Source organism: Hyaena hyaena, unplaced genomic scaffold, assembly GCF_003009895.1.
Source record: "Hyaena hyaena isolate Hyena2069 unplaced genomic scaffold, ASM300989v1 scaffold_102, whole genome shotgun sequence".
Classification (NCBI taxonomy): Eukaryota; Metazoa; Chordata; class Mammalia; order Carnivora; family Hyaenidae; genus Hyaena; species Hyaena hyaena.
In genome coordinates this window covers 2,549,541-2,565,327 of record NW_024080734.1, presented here as the reverse complement: position 1 = coordinate 2,565,327, position 15,787 = coordinate 2,549,541, and the positions used below count along the sequence as shown (strand labels likewise).

At 51.7% G+C, this 15,787-nt stretch overlaps 1 protein-coding gene and 1 long non-coding RNA gene across 2 annotated transcripts in view; one reads left to right on the top strand and one right to left on the bottom strand.

Moving 5' to 3' along the window:
* The window catches only part of SH3PXD2B (SH3 and PX domains 2B), a 98,779-nt gene that overhangs the window by 7,375 nt on the left and 75,617 nt on the right, over positions 1-15,787 (top strand). The window lies entirely within an intron of this gene.
* Positions 1,018-14,646, bottom strand: LOC120234097. The gene is made up of 4 exons (XR_005528986.1): positions 14,613-14,646; positions 11,794-11,922; positions 11,231-11,333; positions 1,018-1,157 (listed from the first exon to the last, which is right to left on the bottom strand). It is a non-coding gene; the product is annotated as an uncharacterized LOC120234097 (long non-coding RNA).

Here is a 15,787-nt window from a genome sequence, read left to right as displayed (position 1 = left end):
ATGGTGAAAATATATTCTGTCTTCTGTCCTGGGAATATTAAATAGTAAAAGCTGGTTGCAAAACAATGTGCTCAGGCTGATTACGAATGAAGGATGAAAATATGTGTCTGTATAAGCACAGAAATATAGCTGATAAAACATGTCACTTTTTTTTTTTTTTTTGCTCGTCTGTGCTTCTCTGCCTTCCAAATGTTCTGCTGTGAACCCATATTCCTGTTTTTAGTGAAAATAAGAAAAAAAAAAACCCAGCAAATGCTCTTTTTAAAAAAGAAGCAGTGCCAAAGTGTGGGTGGCTTCAGCCGGGTCCCCACATCCTGCCCCCATCCCATCCTGAAGCAGCGGGGTTCTCCGGAGGTAAGCGCTGGCCTCGGACACTCTTCCAACCCTCCCGGCTGTCGCTGCCGAGGGAGGTCCCTGGATGTGGCTTTCCAGTGCGTGAGCCCAAGAAAAGGAAAGAAAGGAGTTTAAAATACCTCGAGGGAAGGGCTGCGCAGATGCTTTTCTAGTTAAAATGTTGCTTGCTCAGCGGGGCCAGGTCCTCCTCCTGCCTGCGGCCGAGGAGGGTCGGAAAGAATTGGGGGCCCGAGTTCTGTGGTGTGCACCGAGGTCACGGGGCATGAGAAAGTTCACCCAGCTCGGAGGGATGGCCTGCGCCCCACTCCCTGGGTGTTCACACGTTCACTTTTGGCCCACCCCAGGGTGCACGGGGGTCAGCGTGAAGTACAGCAACTTATCACACTGCCAGAGAAGTACTAGGGGACCCCGCCATTCGTTGTACACCTGAACGGCTAGGACACTCATATCCTGATTGCAGATAGTGAGTGCTTTTTTCCTGGGCCAGAGGGCTGTGCCAGGGGGAATAGTCTTGCTTTGCGTGACTCAGTTTTTGTCCTTCCCCCTGGGGAGGAAGGCCAGCCGTGGGCCACTGCAGCTGCTACAAAGGGGCTGTTGGCTGAGGGTCCTGTCAGCCTGGCGGATACAAGCAGCGAGTCGTGGGCACCCATCCCTAGCTGGAGAGAAAATGAGGCTTCTTGAGGCCACATGGCCGGAGGGAGGGTTGTGAGTGTGGCTTCTGCGCTTGGCGACTGAGTTCTAGTCTGATTCTGCCATTCACTCACTGTTGGCCTCGAGCCTTCTCCTCTGGGAAGTGGGTGACTCTGCAAATTAAATGAGCTTTTGTGCAGAATGCCTGAGGACAGTACTGCTGGGACACTTGTCCTTGGAGCTTCCTGGCCTGGGGTAATGCCCAGAAACTGGGGCCCCGTGGCTCCTTCCCCGGAGCGCTTGTCAGCAGGGTTAGCCAGACCCTGGCTGGAGCTGGCAGTGCGGCCCGTGCCGTGCCGTGGGAACTGGCCGTAACTGACTCAGGAGTACCGTGGCTTGCAGTGGGCCTGTGGGCAGGGGTTAGGGTGGCTCTGGGACTCTCCCAGGAGCTCACACGTCCAAACTTTGTCACATGCCCATCGGCCCTCTGCCCCCTACTCCAGACTGCAGCGTGTTGCCTCCATCCTTGCTGGCTCGGATGCAAGCCTGCGGGTGGGCAGTGAGCCCAAGCACAGGGCCCTCTTCAGGTGGGGAAGGGAGAAGGGACTGACAGTGTGTTTGTTGTGTGCAGGTGGACAGAGCTCTGCTGACTGCTCTGCAGCCATCCCAGGCCTTCCTCAGGCATCCCTAGGGTTGCCAGATTTTCCAAACTTAGCAGGATGTCCTGTTAAATTTGAATTTTAGATAAACCTGTGATACTTGGACCTACTTATACTACCAAAGGAATCCTTTTTTATTTGAAATTCAAGTTTTACCAGGCATCCTGTACTTCAGCAATTCCACCAAAACCGCCTCTTGCAAAAAGAAACAATAACCAAGAGACCTTTGCACTTTGTGGTAGTGACCATGTTTCTTGAGAATTCACTGAGCAAATATAAATCCTTCAGGAGCCAGGCACTTTGAAGGGCAGGGATGACATACAGATAAACCAGGAATTCAGACTTCAAGGAGTTTCAGTGTCTCGAGAGACACAGGTAGACGGGGTGTTTCGGAGCCCGTCTGGAACTTGGGGAATATGCAGAGGCCTGTGCACTTGGGTTCTGGGGAAGCTGGACTTGGACAAGGCAGCATGGCAGAGGTGACCCAAGGCCGATCACAAAGCCGGGGAGGGATTCCACGAGTAGAGAAAGGAAGAGGAATTTCAAACAGAGCGTAGGAAAGCAAAGAAATGGAAACCCAGCATGAGGTGCGTTTGAAGAAAGCAGGAGAGATTTGAGTGATAGAGATGAAACTCACGTGACAGGTGCAGCCCAGATGGACCTGGGGGCTCCTGAGTGGGCCAACATCCACAGAAGAATACAAAGTATGGACCTCACCCTCAAGAAAATCAAGGCCCCAGTAGACACAGCTGGGGGCCAGAGGTCGGGACCAGAGGTGTCCAAAAGGAAGTCACTGGAGTAGTCAGGGAGCTGGTACTCAGGGCCCCTCCTGCTGCCTGGGTGGTTAGAAAGGCCTTTCACAGGAGAATGGATGGGGCAGAGCACAGATAAAAAGTGGGAGGCTAGAAAAAGAAAGCACCTGTCCACAGGAGGGCTGTGTGCAGTGAAGATGAAGTTGAGGTGGGAGGGACGGGAGGGAAATATTAGATGGGACTGTGGGAGTCCAGCTGCAGGAAGAGAGAATCTGATGGGCCAAACCCAAGATCACCTGGCCATCCTTTGGCCAGGCAAGGGCCGGATACTAGGATAGATATTCCCCCTAAATTGCAAGTAGTGAGAGAGACAGTCATTGTAAGAGATTCAGGCTACTGTTGCTGAAGAAGGAGCTGGTGGAAACCACTGATGTCTGCTATGTGGGTACTGTTATGAGTCCATTTCACAAGTGTGGAAACTGAGGCTTGGAAAGGTGGAATAAAATTTACCCAGGATTGCACTCGGCTGCATGTGTGTCGTTGACTGTAAATGAGAGTATAGTCTCTCTCTGCAGACAGGAAGAGAAACATTGCCTTAAAACACATAAGGATAATATTTTCTAGTCTGCTTCATTAAGTAGAATTGCATGGACCCCCTGCCCACCGCATTGGCAAAGAAAGCTAGAAACCCACACAGTGGCGTCACCATTTCCTCCTCCCCAGCCAAGGTGTGAATCAGCAGCCTTTGGCTTCAGGCCACTTGGCTGCCAGTCCCTTGCACAGATGTGGGTTTATTGTCTGCCCTGGGCCAAGCCTGGCCCCAAGCCGGAGAGAGGCTAAGATAGCCAGGCAGCCTTTGTCCCCATGGAGGTCACCATCTGTTGGGAATTCATCATTACCGCATTGGGGCCGTGATGAGGCATAGCATGGGGCTGTGGGGACATGGAGTGGTCTGAGGCCCAGGCTGCCTCCTCTTCACTGGGACAGAGAGGTATGCTCTGAAGGGGGAAGGCCAACTAGCAGAGTGTTCTCCATGTGGGTAGAATTCAGAGGATCCTGAACTTGGAAGGGGGAGAGTTCATCTTTATCTGCAATAACCTTCGGCCATAATTTAGCATTGCCTTCCATTATGAATGAAGGCAGCACCCCTCAGTGATATTAGTAACACTTGGGACTTTGTCGCCCATGGTAGTGTCATATCGCTTTATAATTATTGCATGGATCGCAAAGATCATTTCTTTATTGTCTGCTGGCAGTAAGTAGATCACCTACTAATTGAGAATTGTGTTACTCATCCTACTGCTAGAATTCGTTAAGAAAGAGGTGCCTATGTTCACCATTTTGGTTTTTGAAACACTTGTACTATAATTCAGTGTAATCAGTTTCATTTGAAATCCTATGTGCCTTATTTTATTCATGTTAAATCTTTCTGAGTAGTGGTCCATACGTTTCGTGAGGTTGCCAGAGGGGTCCATGGCACAAAAAAAGATGAAAGACTTCTGGGTAGAAGTTTCCAACTTTGGGGGGTTTGACCTGGTTCCCAGCTTGGTGACCTGGAGTAAGTGTCATAAACTTCTCTGTGCCTCAGTTTTTTCATCTGTAAAATGAGAGTAAGAATAGTACCTAGTGTGGGCTGTTCCACATAAAGAGCTTAGAGCAGTACCTGGCATGTGAAATTGCTGGATAGTTACCTGTTAGTGTTCTCTATACCATCATCATTATCACCATTACTTTCCATGATAAGTGACGCAAATGACATGACTCAGGTGGTCTGGAATGATGGCACGTTGAAAAACCTACTCTAAATGGACTAGCCCAGGATGCGCCCCCTGGGATTTAAAGCCGGTTTCCGGGATGATTTCTGTATTTGCATATTCAGCAGTGTGGTAATTCAAGCAATGTTGAAAATAGCCTAGATGTTTGTCATTGGAGATATGAGTAGATAAATGATCTGTGGCCTTCAGGGGACTCTGAAGGGTCCTTTAAAAATGGTTTGTTCAAGAAGTTTTAATGAGATGGGGAAATGCTCACCAAACAATGCGAGTGAAAAAGACAAACTGTATGCACAGTGTGATCTTCATTTCTTGAGCACTTCGGAAAAGGGTCTGGGGAAGAAATATGCCCCAAACATCATCTCTGCTGGTGGAAACACGGACAGTTTTAAGACCTCAGACTTTGCTGTCAGAGTTTATCATCAGCCGGAGTGAATGAGTTACTTGACCTCCCGAGGCCTTACTTCCTCCACTATGGAATGGAAACAGCAGTACAATGCAGCCTCGTAGAAAGTACATCTAGGCTGCTAGCTGTTGTGAGGAATTATATTCTGTTTTCTATTGCATTATATTCTTGTTCAGTATCCCGTGTTTCTCTGGAGGGAGAGGACAGTGTAATATGGCGGAGGCAGGAAAACTTCCAGGGGAGAGGGAGGGGACCCTGCTTCTCTTGCGCCGTTTCCCCTGTCTCCTGGACTTGTGTATAAAGCGTGAGAAGCTGGCAGCGAAGTCCACATAGGAGCTCGAATTGAGGCTGGGAGGACTGCTCTCTGCAGATGAGCCCAGCAGGGTATGGGGACAGGGGCGGCCAAGGGTACTCCCAGAACTTGACTGTTAGGAATCACTACGGGTTTTGCAGGAAAAGGGGCTCCTTGTCTGTACAAAGCTTGGAACCCACTTCTATAGCCCCCCCTCCTTTACCTGCTGCAAGAATCCCTTCCCCCCAGGGGCACCTGGATGGCTCAGTTGGTTAAGTGTCCAACTTCAGCTCAGGTCATGATCTCACGGTTCGTGGGTTCAAGCCCCGCATCTGGCTCTGTGCTGACAGCCTGCTTTAGATTCTGTATCTCCCTCTCTCTGACCCTCCCCTGCTCATGCTGTCTTCGTCTTTCTCTCTCTCTCTCTCTCAGAAATAAATAAAACATTAAAAAAAAAAAAAGAATCCCTTTCCCCCTATGACACCTCTAATAGGTGGCTGTCCCCAGGGTCTGAGAGCTCCGTCCTTCTGCATTCTCATCTAGTTCTTTTCTACTCCATGTCCCAAAACCCGGGGGGATGAGATGAGGCCAGGCTTAGGGGTGGGGGGCAGTTGTTTAGGGAGTGTTCTAGATTGTTCTTCCTGCCTGTCACCCAACCAGGGCACCCAGTTTTGATTCTGAGGCTCTCAGTGGACAGACGCCATTGCAATGCCCATACATTGGTCTAGTCAACTGTTGACTTGTCTTCTCTCCCCACTGGGCCTGAGTCCCTCATAGCCCAGGGCTTGACTCAGGACAGAAGCCAAGTGTGTGCCTTGAATGAAGCCATAACTGCCTGGGCTCTCTCAGTCCCAAAGTCCCATGATTCTAGGATGATGGCCATTGACATTGTTGAGCTGAGACAATCAGATTCCTTGTGATGACCTCCTTTTGGCACCAGACCAAGCCTTTCGTCATAGTTGTGAAGGCACGGGCTTTGGAGACAGCCAGACCTAGATGCAAATCCTGGCTGTGTCACTTTCTAGTTGTGCAATTTGGGGTGGGTTACTTAACCTCTCAGAACGTCAGTATCTTCTTCATTTATACATGGAGGAGTCATCCCAGTACATGACACATAGTAAACACTCAAGAGAAGAGTAACTGTAATTCTTAGTCTGGGCCAGTGGAAACAGAAGGAATCCTCTCACCCTCTGGGAACGTGTTAGGTTGAACCAAATGAAATTGTCCATTTTTTTACCCACAAATGGTGGTTTCACTGGGTTCAACGTAATGATCTGAATTTATTTGGGCCTAAGGAACTCCCTCTGCTTACATGGGAAGGGAGTAATGTTCACCACTAGACCAGGCATCCTACAGACATTACCCCACTATATATACTACAGCAACCCGGAGGGATGGGAAATACTATTAGCATCTCTGTTTTACAGGTGGGGAAACTGAGGCTCCTCAGTAGCTTGCTCGAGGAAGTGTTACAGAGGGAGTTGGTCCAACTCAGAGTCTGTGCTTGGCACTGTTGCTGCCCTGAGGCGGAGCTGCCCGTCCTGTGTGGTGTTGCCTCGCCCCGTGGCTGCGAGAGCTCCCAGCATTCTCTTGGGCCCCCCTGGCCCAGCAGCTGGCAACTGTGGACTAGAGACCCCCCAGGATGCCGCCTGGGGGTCCCCACATTCCTGGCCCTCGGTCAGACTATCTCTGCGTCCACAGTTTTCTGCTGCAGTGCCTTTGGCCTTGGTTGGAGGACTGGAGGCTGATAAGGACTTGTGTCTGTTATCTTCCATCCTTTGGGAGTGTTCTTCCCACACCCTCCTGTTCACCTGTTGGTTACAGGTCCTCCTGGCATCTAGACCCTGGATCCAGGCACAGTGTCCCCTTGTCCAGCCCTTGACCACAGCCCCACTGAGGCAGAGCCAAAATGGCCACTCGGGACAGGAGGGCAGACAAGGAGCCCTTGCAGAAACCCAGGCTGCTGACTGTGTTGGCCTGAACTAAATAAGGCCATCGGCTTTTCCAGATTCAGTTACCCCATCTATAAAATGGGGAAACAAGTAGGTCCTGCCCCATAAGGGAGTAAGGATTAACCGGTATGTGCATGGCTGGTAGTAAGGAAGTGCTCATTAAATGTGAATCTGTGTTGTTGTTTTGCTGTTTTTCATTACGAGGGAAGCACTGAGAGCCTCTAAGGAGGAAGGAAATCTGGTCAGATGCTCTGTTTTAGAAATATCCCTGTTGAGGTGAGCAGAGGGGCAGGAGGACCCTGAGGGAGCGGCCGCTGGCCTCCAAAATGAGGTGACCCAGGCCTGAGCCGAGGCTGTGAGGTGGCGAGGCTGTGTGGTGGCGGAGACAGCCAGCAAGGGGGCAGCATGAGCCAGTGGGGTGGGGAGGACCCAGGATGAGAGCTGGCTGGCTGCCCCATTCCTTGCTCTGTCATCTGTCCTGCATCTTTCCAGCCACCCTGGCCCCCATCTCCTCCTCCACTGACCTCCCTCCCAACTTGAAAGTCCCAAGTCCTTTTGACCTTGTTTTAGAAGGTGCCAGACTTCTGGGGTCTTCTGATCTCTGCAGGATCCAGACTAGCCAGGCCTCTGCACACATTTCATTGCCTCGCACCCACCAACTGTAGGATGAGGGAGAAGTAACAGTTATTCTTTTTTGAGTAGCTGCAGGTAGGCACCACTGTTACCCCATTTTACAGATGGAGAAGCAGGCTGAGACAGGACTTCCCCAGGCCCATGTAGCTAGGATTTGAACCCAGGGTTTGAGCCCAGCCTTTGGGAGGGTCTGGCCAGAGTCACACTCTGGAGTTTTAAAAAGCACCCCAAATGTACTGTGCAGCCAGGCCTGAGAACGTGTCGGGGACAGTAATGTGTGGTGGGGGCATGTACTGGTTTATGCTCTCCTGTAATCTATACACTAGAGAGTGCCTGCTGCTCCCTGGCACTTTTTGACACCACATATGTCGTGGCCTCATTTACATTTCAAAACAGAGACCTGTTGCTCAAAGGCACCTGGCTGGTAAGTGGTAGAGGCAGGATTCGAAGTAGGCTCTGCAGTTCGTCGGAGCCAGGGGAGATGAACATACTTGCTTACGGTCCACGTGACTCCTTTTTACCTGGTCTTCTCGGTTAGGGAATGGGCATTCTGAAGCAAAATGAATCTGGTTCAAATTCTGGCACTCTCCTTACCCAGCTGCATGGCTTTGGGGCAGTGATCTAACCTCTGCCGTGAAATGGGGTGGCTAGTAAATCTCATTCCATGGGGTTTCCTGAGAGCAGAGTTCTGGGGATTGAGTGGTCACTAGGTGCTGGTCCTCCTTTGGAAAACTCCTCATCCCTCAAAATCCAGAACAGTTGTTTTGGTTTTTTGCTTTTTTTCTTTTTTCCCTCATCTGGAAAGGCTCTCTAAGTTCTCCCCGCAGAATTAGCCCTCATCCCCTCTGCGCCCCCGCAGCGTCTGTAGAGTGCTTCTAGGGAGCTGTGGCCTGTGATGTGGTCTCTGTTAGTACCCGCTATGTCCCAGGCACTGCGCTGGGCCCTCTAGGTAAGAACTGAGACCCATCTGACCACGTATACTGAGTTTTTCCCACCGTGTCACACAGCTGGGGTTTAGATCTTGGCCATGTCACACGGTGGCCATGTGACCCTGGGTAAGCCAGTTGCCCTTTCCGAGTCTCCAGATCCCATGACGTAACATAAATGAAGTTCTTGGCATAGCCCCCTGATCAGCCCAATAAATGCGGTCCCTTCTGACTCTTTTTCATTACTTGGGCAGCTTTATCCCTACTGGCTGTATGTCTTGCACATAGTGGGTGCTCCTCTTGCACATAGTGGGTGCTCACGTTGGCTGCCCAGTCCTCTCCAGGCAGCCCCATTAAGGCAGGACGGGTCCCAGCTGGAAACCTCTCCGCTCTGTTCCCTGCATGGCCCTGGGCTCCCCTGAGGCCGGGCAGCCTTGGAGATCCCCACAAGCCCTAAGTGCCTGCCCTGGAGGCTTTCCTAGAAAGCCAGCCTGCAGGTTGGTCTCAGCAAGCCTGGGCTGCAGCTGCCAGTACCTCTGCTTGCCATTGGAACATTCCCCGTGCTGCTTCGGGCCAGATGTGTGCGAGGACGTGGTTGGCAGCCAGAGGCTCAGGCGGGAGCAGCACACCCGGACCAGCGAGTGTTTCCATCAGTTCCATGTCTCAGTTTAGAAGAATGGAGGTAGCCCAGGCAGCCGGGCAGGGGTTCCTGCTGCCCACCATCTGGAGAAGACTCTGGCAGGGAGGGAAACCCAGTCTCTAGGGGTGAGCAGCTCTGTGTGCAGGCACACAAGGGGGGATGGCTGCGTGGGTTTCACAGCACGACATTCCTGACTTGTCCTTTGTAACACAGCTTACCTCGAAAGATCTGAGTTGGCCCCGGGGGAGACAGACTGGCCGAGCCTCCAGTGCCTCATCTCTGTAATGGGGTTATCAGGGATGGTGCTGGAAGGCGCCTGTAGTCAGGCAGTGTGCCAAGCACCTTGCGTGCATTAGCTCCTGTGATCCTTAGCCAACCCTAAAGAGCAGGTACTGTTGTCTCCGTTTTATAGACGAGAAAATGTAGAGGCTTGGAGCCGTGTATGAACGTGCAAAGTCACGCAGCAGCTTTCAACAGCGCGGAGATTCCTACCGGGGTACTCCAAAGCCTGCACCTGCCTGGTTTTTAATGACATTAAGGAGCGATTGGTGTGTGCGTGCGTGTGATTGTTATTTTTAATTGTTAGTTGTGTGTGGTACAATTCCATCTCTGGTGTGGCATCCTCAGTTTTTATGTGTGTATGGGTTCTGGTAACCCCCGGCACAGACAGAGTATGGAACCGTTCCGTATCCCCCTGAGGAACTCCCACAGGTGGGCCTGGTGGGACACTACTTCCACTTGCCGTTGAACGTGTGCCTGTGCCGTGCTTTTTTTCTCCATCGCCTGTCCCAGAAGCCTAGGGCCCGATGCGGGCCCCATGCCTGCATTCTCCAGTGTCACAAAGCTGGTTCTGTTTCTAGTACCCTTGGCTGCTGAGCTGTCCATTCAGCCCTTTCAAGAGCATTGTTACTCTCCAGACACAGAGAGCCTTGAGTGAGATCACCTTGATTTATGACTGTGTGGCCCTGTTCTTGGCCTTTGGTCACTTTGCCTGCCTGCCTGCCTGCCTGCCTGCCTGTCTCTCCGTCTGTCTGCCTTTCTGTCATTCACCAGACATTTCCCAAGGGCCTAATGTCGCCAGGCACTGGCAAAGCCATGCTGCCCCCGATGGATGTGGCCCCTGCGCCTTCAGGGCTCCCAGGGGAGAGGGGGTGACGGTCGTGCAAACAGAGCAGCACACCCGGAGGAATGTGTACTGAGAGGGCAGCCCCAGGGGCTGTGGGAACCCAGAGAATGGGGCCAGACTCAGATGTGGGGTCTTCAAAGGCTTTCTGAGCTGACCCCTGAGTGGTCAAGAGGCACTAGACAGGCAAAGGGAGAGATTTTGCTGCCAAAGGCCATGGCATGGGCCAAGAGGCCAGGGAGAGCCTCGCTGGGAGGAGGCCCCCTAAACCCCATGGCATGCTACTGTTGTCTTCCTTGACAAGGCTGAAGGTTCCAGAAGGGCAGAGGCTCCAGCTCTTGGAAGGGAGCCTGGTACACAGTAGGCACCCTGTCTGTATTGGCTGGACGCATGAGTGGCTGAATGAACTGAAGTGTTCGAAGCAGAGGCGAGAGACACAGTTAGATTTTCACTTTAGAGAGAGCACCCCTTTGTCCCACCTCCCTGCCTGGCACTCCTCTGCCCACAGGTCTTCAGGGACCCTCAGCCCCACTGCGTGCCCTATGGGCGAGGAGCGGTCTGAACACAGCCCTAAACCAGAGCATCTTATCTGCAGCTAACTCCATAAGCACTTGGATTTGGGCCCCATTCCAAGCATTCACTTAATTGAAAAGATTGGGGGGGAAAAAAAAAACGTTGGCAGCCGGCCACCCTCAATGTGTCACTCGCTGTAGAGCCTGAGTTTGGTGATTCCTGCCGCTGATGTGGGGACAGGGAAGTTCTGGCCTGGGGCCAGGACACTGGAGGCCTGGCCTTGGGAAGCTAGGAGGAAACAGGACCTCAGAGGCCGAATAGGCCAGGATCCATCTGATGTCACCTGCTCTTCGCAGCTGGTGACCTCAGGCGTGCCACATCACCACTTCGGGCCTGGGTTTTCCCCCCCGTGACCTGAGCGGGGCGGGTGGGGGCGGGGGTTGGGAGTGGGGGAGTACCTTCCTGGCAGGCGTTTCATGAGGATCGCATGCTGTGTTCACAAAGCACTTAGCATAGGGCCAGTGTTAGCTGCACAGCCCCCAACATGGTCAGTAATCTTGTCTTGGGCCCCTGCTCACCTTAGTCCTGCCTCGCTGTGACACCCTGCGATGGCTTCCTAGGTCTCCAGGACATGGTGACACTTGGCAGCATCTCTCCAGGAATAGACTTCATGTACCTTCTCTGGAAAGATAAATACACGGTCTTCAGCGCATCCGGTGGCGGTGCTGCTCGGGGGTGCTGGGAAATCAGACAAACTGCAGGGTGTTGCAATTCCAGAAAGTGGCTGGGAGTGCTGACCTACATAGGCCAGATGTTGGGCAGACAGCTGGGGAGAGCCGGCAGATCGGAACCAGAGGGAACTCGTGGCCTCCACGGGGAGCGGCAGAATCATGTTTCCCATTAGTTAAGCCCTCGGAGCCCATCCATCTGCCTCTCCCTCTCCCCCATCTCTCTCCCCCTCCCTGCCTCCTACCCACCTCAGACTGGGCTCCCCCACCTTAGGCCAGCATATTGTCAGAGACTGGAGCCCAGCCAGCCATTACCAGGCTGTCCTCGGAATCCGCCAACCCAGCAACCCAATCATTGTGGGAGCTTAATGGAAGAGGGGGTTTGCACCCTCCTTTTAAAGCTGGTTTCTTACTTAAACCAGGGTCTGCGTCTCCTGGGCGCCCTCAGACTCATTCCCAGGAGCCTTCTCTGCAGGAAGTGGGTTCATCTGGATCTTGAAACTGATGCAGCTCCTTGATTTCAGGGCTGCACGTGCTTTTGCCTGTAAGGTTGTGGCACAAGACAGCTTCTGTTATCGCTGGCGGAGTACTCGCCACAGACACTGTGTGACTGCGAGCAGAAGCCGTAGCCTCTCGGTGAGCTGCGTAAGAGACCATTTTCCCTTCCTGCATCTCGAAGGGACTCTGCTGCTCCTCAGATCTGAAAAAGAGCATTCCAGAGCAGAGCTCCTCACCCGCTCCCAAGAGGAACGCTGAGTCTGGTTCCAACCCTCCTATCTGCCCTCTGCGTGGCCAGGGCAAGTCCCTTCTCCTCTGTGACCTCATAGCCCCAACTATAAAGTAAGGGATGGTCTGGGGTGCCTGGGTGGTGCAGTCAGTTAAGTGTCGAGTCTTGATCTCAGCTCAGGTCACCATCTCATGGTTTGTGGGAGGGATCGAGCCCCACGTCGAGCTCTGTGCTATCAGTGCAGAGCCCTTTTGGGATTCTCTCTCTCCCTCTCTCTCTGCCTGCCCCTGCTCACATGCACTCTCTCTCCCCCTCTCTCTCAAAATAAATAAATTATTTAAGAGATAAAAAATAACACAAGAGATGGTGTAGAGCAGGATTTCCAAGTATTTTAAAGTCTTGGAGCCCCGCTATGGGCAGTAAGGATCGTGGGCAGTGGAAGAGCCCAGGCCCTATTGGATCCTTCACTAATGGTTGCCCCATGCAGCGTGGACCCACAAGGTCGGGGCTGCAGGATGCTGGGTCACACCCTCCTTCATGTATACAAGAGCCTAAAGTGGTGCCGCCTAGTGGAAGCCAAGGTGGAGAGGCCCAGCCACCTCACCAGGATCCTGGGTCATTGTGCAGGAGGCCCCAGGGGGCAAGAGGATCCTGCATAGAAATTTGGACACTGTTGTGGAAGCAGAAAGAGTCCATGGCTGGCAGGTTGCTGCACCTCTTGGCCCATCCGTATCCTCATTTGTAAAATGGAGGGGTTGATCCAGATCAGGGATGCTGAGTATGCAGCACACATCCTGCAATCCCCGTGCCCGTGGCAGACATTGCTAATGGATCACAGAACTCTGTCTTGCTCATGTGCCTTTCTTAACAACCGCTGCAGGAAAACAGCCTCAGCCCCTTCTGCGCCACTGGTGCCCTCTCTGTAGATATTTCTTTCCATCTCCCAAGTCATTCCAGACTGCCCACCAGCACTGTAGGGCCAGCAGAGGGCTTCCAACTTGAGAAATGTTGTGGGCTCATTGGCCTGTAAACAACGGAACTCCAAACCGAGTGAGAATGGCAGTGGATTCCCCCAAAACAGTACTGCCCTCATTCTCGAGCCTCCTCCTGGCCCGTCACAGTGTCTGGCATACCCACAAACCGCTGTGCTACATAGTCCTAATTCAGTATTCTTCTTCAGATTGACTCCGTTTTTTCACTTACATTATTTTTAAAGGTGAAGCTTTCACCATAAATGGAAAACTAGCACTTGCTAGAAATAGAAGGAAACTAAATAAAAAGGAGAAGGAAAAATCGGTGTGTTCAAGTTCTTCCTGGCTAATGTTGCCTGCCCTGAGCCATCCGCTTTTTAAGAAGAGACCAGCAAATGTTGGAGAAAGTGTTAAAAAGCCATTTTCGCCAGCCTTCTGAAGGGAAGGGAATGTCAGCATTTTCTTTCTATGGGATTCCCTGCAGGTTCGTGCTGAGATCCCGTATCAGCTAATACTGGCTCGCGTGCCCCTTGCTCCTATGTACCTTGAGACAGTGATCTTAGGAAGGACTGTCACTTTGGAAAGCCCTTGGACCAGACCCTTTCCCCCACCCCGCCCCCCAAATTCAAGCTCTGGCCATTGCAATCCGGACCAGACTGTAATCACTCCTTCATGACTCGAGCAGCAGCCCCGCCCCTTCTAAACAGTATCAGCTGGACTCTAAGCTGGGTCCTTTGCCAACCCCAGAAACCCCACTGAATAGATGTGCAAAGTGAAGTGATGTTGGAAAACGTTCCCCCGTGTCTCAGAGATTTTATTCACGGGGCAGAGACCCCTTCTCATGTTTTCAAGTTCATATGATGAAAGCGCATGAGATCACAGCACGCCTGAGGCAGAGCGACAGCTGTTTCTTATCATGCTGGCCCTGGGGCTGTGGCGCTGAGGCCTCTCCAAGAGCTGTGGCCACGTTTGGGCGGGTCTTCAGGGATAGGGGTGACAGGTAACCAGGCTGCTGGGGGCTACCAAGGCCTTGGCCTGTTTCAGACCAACCACCGCTCCTGGAGTGTTTCAAGGGCCTCCAAGCTCTGTTCCCATTTAAATCTTTATTCATGGGCAAATTGGCCCCTTAGCTGTTGTCACTTGGAAATGGGACCGAAATGCCTGCATGCTTAATGGGGTCCCTCCCGGCACTGGGAGCCCCCAACCCCTTGGGCCGGGCTAGACCTGCCAGGTGGGGTGAGGGTGGAGGGCATAGGGAGCACGCGTTACATACCCTCCCTCAAGTCCCCCGCCACAAGCTGAGATTCCAGCCAACATAGATTCCATTTCTGGAGCTTAAAAAAAAAAACAAAAAAACCCACCAAACTCGTTTGATCTTACAACGTTGTAAGGTTGGAAAGACAAACATTTTATCCCCATTTTTCAGAGAACAAAGAGGCTCAAAGAGGCCGAGGACTTACCCTAACTACCAGAGCGAGGCCGGGGCAAACCCCAAATGGCCACCTCCCGGCTTCCTCCCACCCCATGCTCTTACCCGTGCCATCGGCTGTCCCGGCACTAGGTGCTCTGCGATGTGGAAGGATATTCCAGAGACGTGGCCTCCGGCCTGAGCCTGGGAAGTGACAGAAGATGCCGTCCAGGGCTCAAGACAGGAAAGTGGGCCACAGCCCCTTCTGTCTTCCTTTTTTCTGATTATAAAAGGAAATCTGAAAAATACAAGAAGATTTCAAGAACAGAATTTAAAAAAAAAAGTCCTACATATTCCCGCCAACCCAAGCAAACCATATATATGATCTATATGATCTGTATCTCACTGGTTTATACACGGAACACACACATTTATATGCCCCACAGTCAACCTGCAGTATTTGTAAATTCGTAATCCAGCATCAAAACTTACTGTGCTTTAGTGTCACTTGCAGACAATGGACATGTGCACAGCAAAGAACATGGTGTGCGTGTGCCCAGCGGAGGTTGGACAGGGTGACACTTCAGGTTTCAGCTCTTGTGCACTAAACAAGTGTCTTTTTCATAATCCCTTTAGTGCCATTTTTTTTTACACTTTTGTACTTTTGTTAGTTATTTCACTTTTGTTTTTTTAATGTGTATTTTTGAGGAAGAGAAGGAAAGAGAGTGTGAGCAGGCGAGGGGGAGAGAGAGAGGGAGACCCAGAATCAGAACCAGGCTCCAGGCTCTGAGCTATCTGTCAGCACAGAGCCCAATGTGGGGCTCGAATCCACAAGCCGTGAGATCATGACCCTAGCTGAAGTTGGACGTATAACCGACTGAGCCACCCAGGTGCCCCAGTTATGTCACTTTTTAACATGACCCCAAACATAGTGCTAGAGTGCTGTCTAACATCCCTGAGCTCAGGAAGCCTGTGATGCGTCACAGCGGAGAAAATACATGTGTTAGATAAGCTTCATGTACGCATGAGATATAGGATCACTGGCCCAGAGTTCAATATTCATGAATTTATAATATACGCTAAGTAAGGTGTCTTTACACAGAAACAGCCAGGCTGTATACTGATTAGTTAATGAAAATCTTGGAAGCAGAGCCTTGCGGGACCCCAACCTTGTATTTTCCCCAGGCGCAGTGATTCAGTATTTGCTAAATCAGTGTTCTCAAGGCCTTTATAGAGCATAGCTACCACAGATGATGCATATGCATGCACACACCTACATTTACGTACAGTACATATCACTT